This window comes from Tetrao urogallus (assembly GCF_951394365.1).
Source record: "Tetrao urogallus genome assembly, chromosome: 11".
Taxonomy (NCBI): domain Eukaryota; kingdom Metazoa; phylum Chordata; class Aves; order Galliformes; family Phasianidae; genus Tetrao; species Tetrao urogallus.
The window spans coordinates 2,759,170-2,767,945 of record NC_136824.1 but is presented as its reverse complement, the minus strand read 5'-3'; positions in this window follow the sequence as shown (position 1 = coordinate 2,767,945).

Sequence of the window (8,776 nt, the reverse complement as noted above, 5' to 3'; positions counted from 1 at the left end):
AACCAGAGAGCTGCAGCGCGATCCAGCCGGGCGCGGAGATTACAGCAGGAATCAGGTTAAACCCCGGTTATGGGATGCGTGCCGGGGTACGGCGGTGGCACGGCACAGCCCCAGCTGCTTGCGAGTGGCCGTTAAGTCATGCCGTGCACTTGGAAATAGCTCTTTCTGTAGCTTGCAGGTTTAACCAAATGAGTGAAAATTGTGCTGGCGTAATTAAAGCAGTGCGGTTTGTGATCCGTCTGTGCGCTGGAGTTATTCTGCAGATGGAAAATCCGTGGACGGCTGCAGCCTCGCATCCTGCGTGGTTCCAGTTTCCATTGCTGTGAGGGTGCCCGTGGACACCGCCTTCCTCCTGGGCTGGGCTGCTCCCAGGTGTTCTGCTTTCATCCCAAAAATGCTGCATGGAAATGAGCTGTCTGAGTGCAACAGTCAGAAATGAAGATCCGCAGCACCGTGGCCAACGGGTCATTTTTTCACTTTGGGAAAATCCCGAGTGGATTTCCAGAGATCTGTGCTTGATGGAGACATGCTGCACCTGCTGGTTGGAGCCTGGATGAGAAATGAGGAAGAATCAGAGCAAAAAGGCTCTGGGAGAGGGCTGCCATTGGGGCTGGAAGAGCCCAGCTTAGAACAAGGAGGGCCACGTGGATGGGCTTTGCCATGCAGCAGCTCTCCCAGCCATCAGAAACTGAAGGCAGCAGCACAGGAGATTTAAACTGGAGATTAGAGAGGCAGCAGGGAGATGGGAGCTCGTGCCAGAGCTGCAGTGAGAACAGCATCCACGGTCTGGATTTCTGCAATCTCGGAGTGATCTGCAGCATTTTCTATCATTGCTCTCCAGAAAGATTAAATCTTGATTGTCAGGAAGCAGTGCGGCGGGTGAGAAGATTTCCCAGACCAGTCAAAATGTCATCCTGGTAAAAATGCCGGTAATAAAAGATGAAAGGAGAGGGCCCACTGTGGGCTCAAGCCTGTAAAGATGGCCAGAAGATGGATCTGGAAGTTTAGAAACAATTTTAAGCACGGTGCGAATGGTCGCTGCAGGGTCAGAAGGGCTCAGCACAGATATCCATGGTGGGGGGAAGAACTGATAAATTAATAAAAATCAGCGGCATGCCCAGTGTTGAATTAAAAGAAGAGAATTAAACCCAATGTTTTCATAGGTCTCAAAGGGCTTTGTTGGTGCCTAAGAAATGTGGGCAATGAAGAAGATGCCCAGTGGGGTTGGTGGGACGCTGAGCCCCAGCTGGGACCAGGCACTGTTCCTTGTGCCAAAAGCAAGCTTGAAATAACCTGAGACAAAGCCAACCCCACCCACTGGAATAGCAGGTCTGACAGAGCTGGGCTATGCAGGCACTGGGCAGGGGCAGCACCGTGGCTGAGCAAAGGAGGATATTTCAGGTCCCCCTGGCCGGAGCCATGCATCTGGCACTGTCATTGTGGCTCTCCCCAGGGCTAAAATTGGGCTAAAGCTGGGACTCCGAGTGCTACCCGTGTGTCCATGGGGATGTGAGTCACCAGCAGGGACGTCCGCCTGCTTGTGCTGCGGCTTCTGCAAAGCAAATGCAGCTCCTCTGCTCTGTCTCCAAAGTGGATGATGTCCACGAGGATCCACCGTGACCAGCACTGCTGTGTTTTCACACCTGAAACCTTTCGGCAAAGGTTTTTGAGCACCGGGAGCGCGAACGTGCGGGGCGAGAGATGAGCCTGAGGGGGAGAGATGCAAAGATCAGAACAACAGCGATTTCAAAATAAAATCTGACAGCCAAGGGAAAACACAGCTTGTCCCTGCCGAGACTATCATTTATGGCAATTAAAAAAAAAATTGGCATGGCAATAAGGAGAACAGCGTGGTATTTCCTGACAGGGGCGTAGGGAGCATCCTTGGAAAGTCTTCCCTGCACAGCGTGCTGGCTGCTTCCAGAAAAACAAAGGTTGCTGTGACCCACCTGTCCCTGAAAAGCAGCTATTTGGGGCTGTAATATGGCTCTTGTTTCAGCTAGGCCAAGGAGAACAAAAGTCACTGGCTGAATATGGCAGAGCTATTGGCAGCTTTTCCCGGCTCTGAGGTTTGGGTATTTGCCTGCAGCTCTGTAATTGCTGTGAAACTCCTTTAAAAAAAAACCAACAAAAAAAAACCAACACTGTAGAGCTGGGCTGCAGCAGCCCATATGAGATGAAGGAGAGCTGGTCACACGTATCCCCATGTCCCCACACCTCCCAGGAAGCCAGGGCTGGGACGCACTTGGGGCTCACCCAGGGCGTATCTGAGGGTTTCAGTGGCGTAACAAGGATTGCCAAAGCCCAACCTCTGGGAGTGAATACCTTTCGCACAGTACTTCAAGGGGGAGCATGGAAAGCAAACAGAAACCCACAGTTTTCTTCACCTGATGCTGCCTATCCCTTCTCAGAGCCGCAGCCAGGCGTTGTTTGTGTGATGAGACCCGCACTGCCGCCAGACATGCCATGATGCTGAAGAGAAGCAGCTCCACCTAGGCAAGCACTGCTGCTAATGCAGAGCCCACATGTGCTGCTGCACTGCCAGCTCACCCACCATCAATAAATGACCATCAGTCATTGACCATCGATCACCGACTACCAAATACTGAGCACCAACAGCTGACCATCGACCGCTAACCACTGACCATCGTCCACGGATCATTAACCATTGACCAGCAATCACTGACCATCAGCCATTGACTGTTGCCCACCGACAAATTGATCATCAACCACTGAGCATTGATCACTGGCCGCTGACTGTCAACTATTGACACTGGCTATTGACCGTGGGCCATCAACCCTGGGACCATGGGCCATCGCCCCATCCAGCTGGGCACCAGCCTTGGCACCACCCAGTTCAAATTGCAGCCGGGTTTCAAGCTGCATTGAGGTCCTAAATCCTGGAGCCAGTTGGAGTCTTGTTACCAAGTTTTCCTTTCACTGAAGCAAAACAGCACCTTCAAAACCCCCAATGTTCATTTTCTTTCCCAAAGAGGTTAGCAGCCTTAAGCAGCTGCCACTTGCAAAGTCATACTGAGAGCAGTGGGAGGGAAAATCCTGTAGGAAACAAAACTGAACTTCAGTAAGACAGTCCGAAGTGAGAAAAGACCCTCTGTGAGCTCTGAAATTGGTCAATTACAGTGGTGTAAGGCAAAGCGGGGCTTTGTGGAGCCCTGGACATGTCTGGATTAGCCCCATAGAAATTTGTTTCAGCAGCTGGTGGTAACTGTGGGTTTCCCTGCAGGAGACAGCAGAGAGACGTTCACCTGTGCTCATTTTGAGAGCTGCTCATTAGTCCTCATCAAAGATAATTACACTTCAAATCAGAATCAGATGTCCAGCAGAATTTTGAACAAACGTGACAAAGTGGGTCCCCATTTGTTTACCCAGGGGGAGAAGGGGTTCCTGGCTGCTGGGATGCTGGCACCTGGAGGAGTTTCTGCCCACCCTGCTTCCCCCTCCCTGTGAAAGTACTTTGTTGGTTTTTTCCTTTTCAGGAGAAAATGCACCCAACATGGAAACAAGAGCATGGCAATACCTTTTGGTGAGGAAATGGGCAGGAAATGAGGGGAAATGGGCAACGAGCTGCATGGGGAGGGCAGCTTCACCCCAGCTCCACCTTGGCAGGTCACTGCTGCTGTGCGCTGCCTTCCCAGATATTACTCTAATGCTTTCTTTCAGCCTGCAGATAAATGGGCCTCTTCAGAAGGCATTAAGCCCTCTCTGTTCCAACATTTTCTTTAAGAGAGCAGAGGAAAAGTTTGGATTACGCTGAGCTTCTGAATTCAGCTTTTATGGGTGAGCTGTGAGGGGTTTCCTTCCAAGACAAAATAGGGCCAGTGTGCTTTTTTCTCCTTTCCTTCTGAACGATGACGGAGGCCGTGCTGCCCCTTCACCTCCTGCATTTCCCTCCCCTCCTGTGGTTCCCTGTGGGCTGCATGGCACCACCAATGTGATGCTTAAGGGGAGGATCAGTGCTGCAATTGTGCAGTGCCAGAGAGCCCCGCACCACAGGCAGGTCCAATTCTTGTTGAGACAATGATTTGTGTTCCAGTTTTGAAATTCCTGGGTGGGATCTTTCCCTGGCTCCGGAGCAGCAGCTGTGAGCATTGAATCACAGCAGAAATAGGGAGAAGCATCTAGTGGGAGCAGCACTGGGTGGGAGCAGCAAAGTGAGACCCAGAGACTGCTGGGCTGAGGAAATGGCAATGTAATAATGGTGCAGGGGAGGTGGAACTGGAGGAAGGACAAAAAGGAGCCAAATTTGGGAAGAATTATGTTCAAGGAGAACATAATGAGAAGACCTCAGAAGGCTGGTTGAAGCCACCTCCTCCCAGCCTAAATTACCCAGTGATTCAGCCACTGGGGATGGTGCAAGCCCAGCGAGCTCCACGTGGGCGAGCAGGGTTGGTCACCGCTCACCTCTTCCCAGACAAGGGACGGGTGACAGCGGGTGACACGGCGTCAGCGGGGACAGCCTGAGGGAGGTGGCTCATGGCGGCTCTCGACCACAGGGACGCATTGGCTGCAGAGCCCCAGGGCTGCATGGGGGCAATTAGTGGAAGATAAATTAAAAGACACTGTCTGCAGCTCTTGGGAGTCCCTGATTGGCAATCTGCTGGAGGGGAGCAGTGCTGGAGGCTTGTCCTGGCTTTGTGCTCTGCCCTAAGCATCCACAGTGGGGCTTGTTGAGCCTGGGTGGGCAGGAGGAGACGGTGCTCTGTGGGCTCTGAGACACGTGGGGTCCTTGGGATGCATCCATGAGGTCTTTGGGGATGTGTCCGTGGAGACTCTGGGTTTGCATCCATGGGATCCTTGGGATGTGTCCATGGGAAATGCAGCAGATGGGGTCCCTGACCTGAGATGTGCAGATGCATCCTGGAGAGGTGCACAGGTATGTCCAGTCCTGTCGCTGGGACAAGCTCAACATGCAGAACCTGCGGCATTGCCCCTTGTCCCCAGCCGGGCTCATAGTTCTGGAGAGAGGACATCCCGGCTGACGGATGGGTACAAAGAAACAAACAGCCCTAAGGATCCGCAGCCCCGTGGTGGGGACCGGACCCCGTCATGTCCCCAGATCCCATCAGATTACCGCTTGGGCGCCATCCCGAGACCGTGCAGCCGCAGCTCCGCGCAGTCGGGGTCGGTGTTACACCGGGCGGGCGCTAGGGGGGGATGGCGGCACACAGAGCGACCGCGGGCTGCGAGCAGCAGGAGGATGAGGAAGAGGAGGAAGGCTGAAACAGGCTCCAGGCGCAAGCAGGGGATGAGGGCAGGAATGGGGACTATCTTCTGCGTATTGAGCACATCCCAGCTCCCCACCCAGGAGCAAAAAGAGGAGCATACTTTTACCCTACAATATAGCCAAAACTGCAGATCCCAAACTGGGGTTTGCCGGGGGTGGCAGAACCCTGCTATTGCCCACTGTGAAGTGAAGGCAGCGGGTCGGCCACTGGATCCCACCCTGGCACTGAGACTGCCATCAACATGAGCACTGCACAGCCAATGAATTCCACACTGATCACCAACATTAATTATATTTTGCAATTTCAGACAAAAAGCATTGCCCACTGGGATTCCCATCCCAGCCTCCTTCCATGCCACAGCATATTCCCCCCCATGTGGCTGCAGAGCCCGGCAGGACAAGCCATCGCTGCAGCAATTCAACTGACTGAGAGACTCCTGGTCTCACCACCATCAAGAACATCATTTTGGGAACCATCAGCACTTCAGCTGCACCCTGCGCACCCACCCCTGTACGCGTTCACTGCACGGCTACGTGAGAGCCCCAGCTCAGGCACAGAGGATGAACCCTACAGCACTCCATATGAAGGAGTTTAGTTTCCAGCTCTGAGCGTAAATTCTCTAATCATTTGATCCCAACCTGCTCCCCCAGTCGTCATCATACATTGCCTCCATTGTACACCCAGTGCTTGGCTGCCCTGGGCTGGTTCCTGTAGGATGCATAAGGAACTGCACTCAGCCACCCCTCCAACAAATTCCCAGATGTCCCTTTCCCATCCCAGTGCACTGACTGCACAACCCTGGCAGCATCTGTGGAGGATTAGAGCCTCCCTAATTTCCAGTCTCCATTTATTCCTGTCCAGCTCCAATCCCATTTGTTCTGGTGCCAACATTGTCTCCCGGCGCACACAGCTCGTCTCCCTTCCTGGTGCTGTCCCTTGATGTATTAATAGCGGGCAGCTCCCTGCCCTGCCTTTGTTCCCCCCGCACATGGCAGAGAAGGATGTGGCTTTTCAGAAGAGGCTCAGGGACAAGAAGGCTGATTCAGCAAATCCTCATGCTCAGTGGCACTGCCATGATGAAATATCCCCAAAAACGGCACCGGGAGCTGCTTCCCATCAGACCCAAGCAGAAAATGAGCTTTTTGCCTCTCCTGCAAACTGTTCCTTCCCACTCTTCCCAGAAGGATGATATTTTTGAAGCTTGCAGGAAACGAGGTTTTGGCAATGCCTGAGAAGCGATGGGAGAGGTGGGTGGGTGGGTGGGGGCTCCCTGGATGCTTGGCGTGACTGGAGTGGTCTGAAGCTGGGAGCTGTGGGCTGGGGTTAAGCTCTGGCATGCTGGGAAGGGCAGGGGCAAGGGGTGACAACAAGATCCCCAAACTAAGATGAGCATCAAGGAGCAGCTCCGGGACTCCCTTCTGCACCCCAGGTTGGGATGCTGATGTCAGCAGCTCGCTTGGTGCACATATAGCCATATTCAGGTGGTTGCTTCATTTTGTTTTTCTCCCCTTTTTTTAAAGCACAAAATCACTCCAAATCTCATTGCCCGTTTCCCCAGATCCACACTCACAGTAGAAGTGGTAGCTCAGAGCCTCCAGCGGTGTCAGTGCCTTCATATGGGGACACAGGGCAGCGACAGGCAGCCCCTGGCAGGAGTCTCAACCACAGCGATCCCAACCTGGATTTAAACACATGGCCTTCATCACACTCCTTCATAAGCTAACTTAAGGCACCCCCAACTCTACCCCAGCAAGTGACGGCCTTTCCGTGATTTTGGGTTTGCTTTGTTCCCACTGCAAACACCTGCAGGCTGAAACCCCCAGCACCCAGGGGCATTTCCAAGTGTAGCAGGGAACCATAGAATCACTGAGGTCAGAAAAGATCTCTAAGATCATCAGGTCTAACCATACACCCATTGCCACCATGCCCACTGACCATGTGTCCCCACGCCACCTGCTGCAGCCTTTGCTGCTGCCAAACCCAGTGTGGGGGCCCCTGCCGCTCACCATGCCCAGGTGTTCCCAGGCTGCCTGCTTCTCCCAGTCCAATTACAACACCCAGCCTCTGCTCCAGGTGGTCTTTAGCCAGATGCTGACAAAGGAGGCTGTCCAGTGCCCTGAAGAAGTGCTATTACCATTGGGTGCAGAGGGAAATCAAAGCATGTGACTTGCCAAGGTGCCCAGGTGCTGCGGGCTGGGGATGGGTGGCAGTGTCACAGCTCTCCCGTTGGCCACAGGGATGGGTCACAGACCTCACTGCCAGCACCACATAGGGCTTAGAGCAAAGGGCTGCCTCACCAGCTGAGGTCCTCGTTGCACGCCTCACCAGCACCAGCTGCTTGGTGTCACCCCCAACAGCATTGCCCCACTTTTACCAATGACCACGCACCGGGGCGGGCAGCGCTTCCCTGCTGCAAATCCAGCCATGATGCCCGTCCCCAAGCTGCCAGCAAGCCGCTGCATTTGTGCAACTGTGTTCTCACTCTGCAAACACCTTCCCTTAATTACTTTCATTCAACAACAGGTCCTCCTGGAGCTGCTGCTCCCTGCGGATGGGGACTGCCCTCGCAGCAGCTGATAAACCCCAACGATACGGCCCTGGCGTCGCGGCTCCCCAGCAGCCGCGTGTCCTCGCATGCACGGTGACTGCATGCTAAAAACATTCTGCACTTTTTCACCGATTAAAATTTTCCAGGAGAGAGTCAGAACCGCAGCCCACACCCTATCGGCTGGGCCAGAGGTTTCCCCTCACTCCCTGCAGCCCTGCCAGGAAAATCAAGAATACAGAAAAGCATTTCTGCTGGTTTGGGTCATTTTGAAAGTTTGGCTGCAGCATCATTTGTTTAACAATAACTCATTCTGTGCTGCACCCTGAACTTTGGGCCCAGCCTTGCAGGGATGAAACGGATGGATGCTCACAGCTGCATGCCAGGCCCCACGCCTGCCCCAAATCAGAATCTTCTGTGCCCAATTTTGCTACCAGCGGTGGCAGAATGAGCACTGAGGCTGCAGACAGTGTTTACCCAGCAAAGGGATCACACTGGTGAGACTGGAGCCTCTGCCAAAGCCACAGCCAAGCTGATAAGGAGGAGATGCAATCAGGTGTTTCTTCTCATTACCACTAATTGCTGTTTGTGTGCTCTCAGGAGCTCTGTCCTAGACTGGACCCTGTGCAAGTGGAGCAAGCAGAGATACCTGTGAAAAAGTGCATTTAACCTGGAGATATCAGTGCTTTTCTTCTCCTTTCCTTCTCACCCTGCCGAGAACAATGGAGGCAAGGTTTGCAGAGGGAGGTAATATCTTTTTTTAGCCCAACTGAAATAATTAGGAGAAAAACAGGCAGGCTGCAGGGTACATGAGCCCTTCAGCAGGACTGAAATAGAAGCAGAAGTCTGCGGAGCTGAATACCAACAGAGAACAATAGCTGGAGCGTGACTAGTAGTGTTAACCAGTTCTGCCACCAAGGACCACTTTCCAGCTGTTTTCCTTGGGCACTGCCAAAATCCATCATCCTGATGGTGCTGCCAGGAG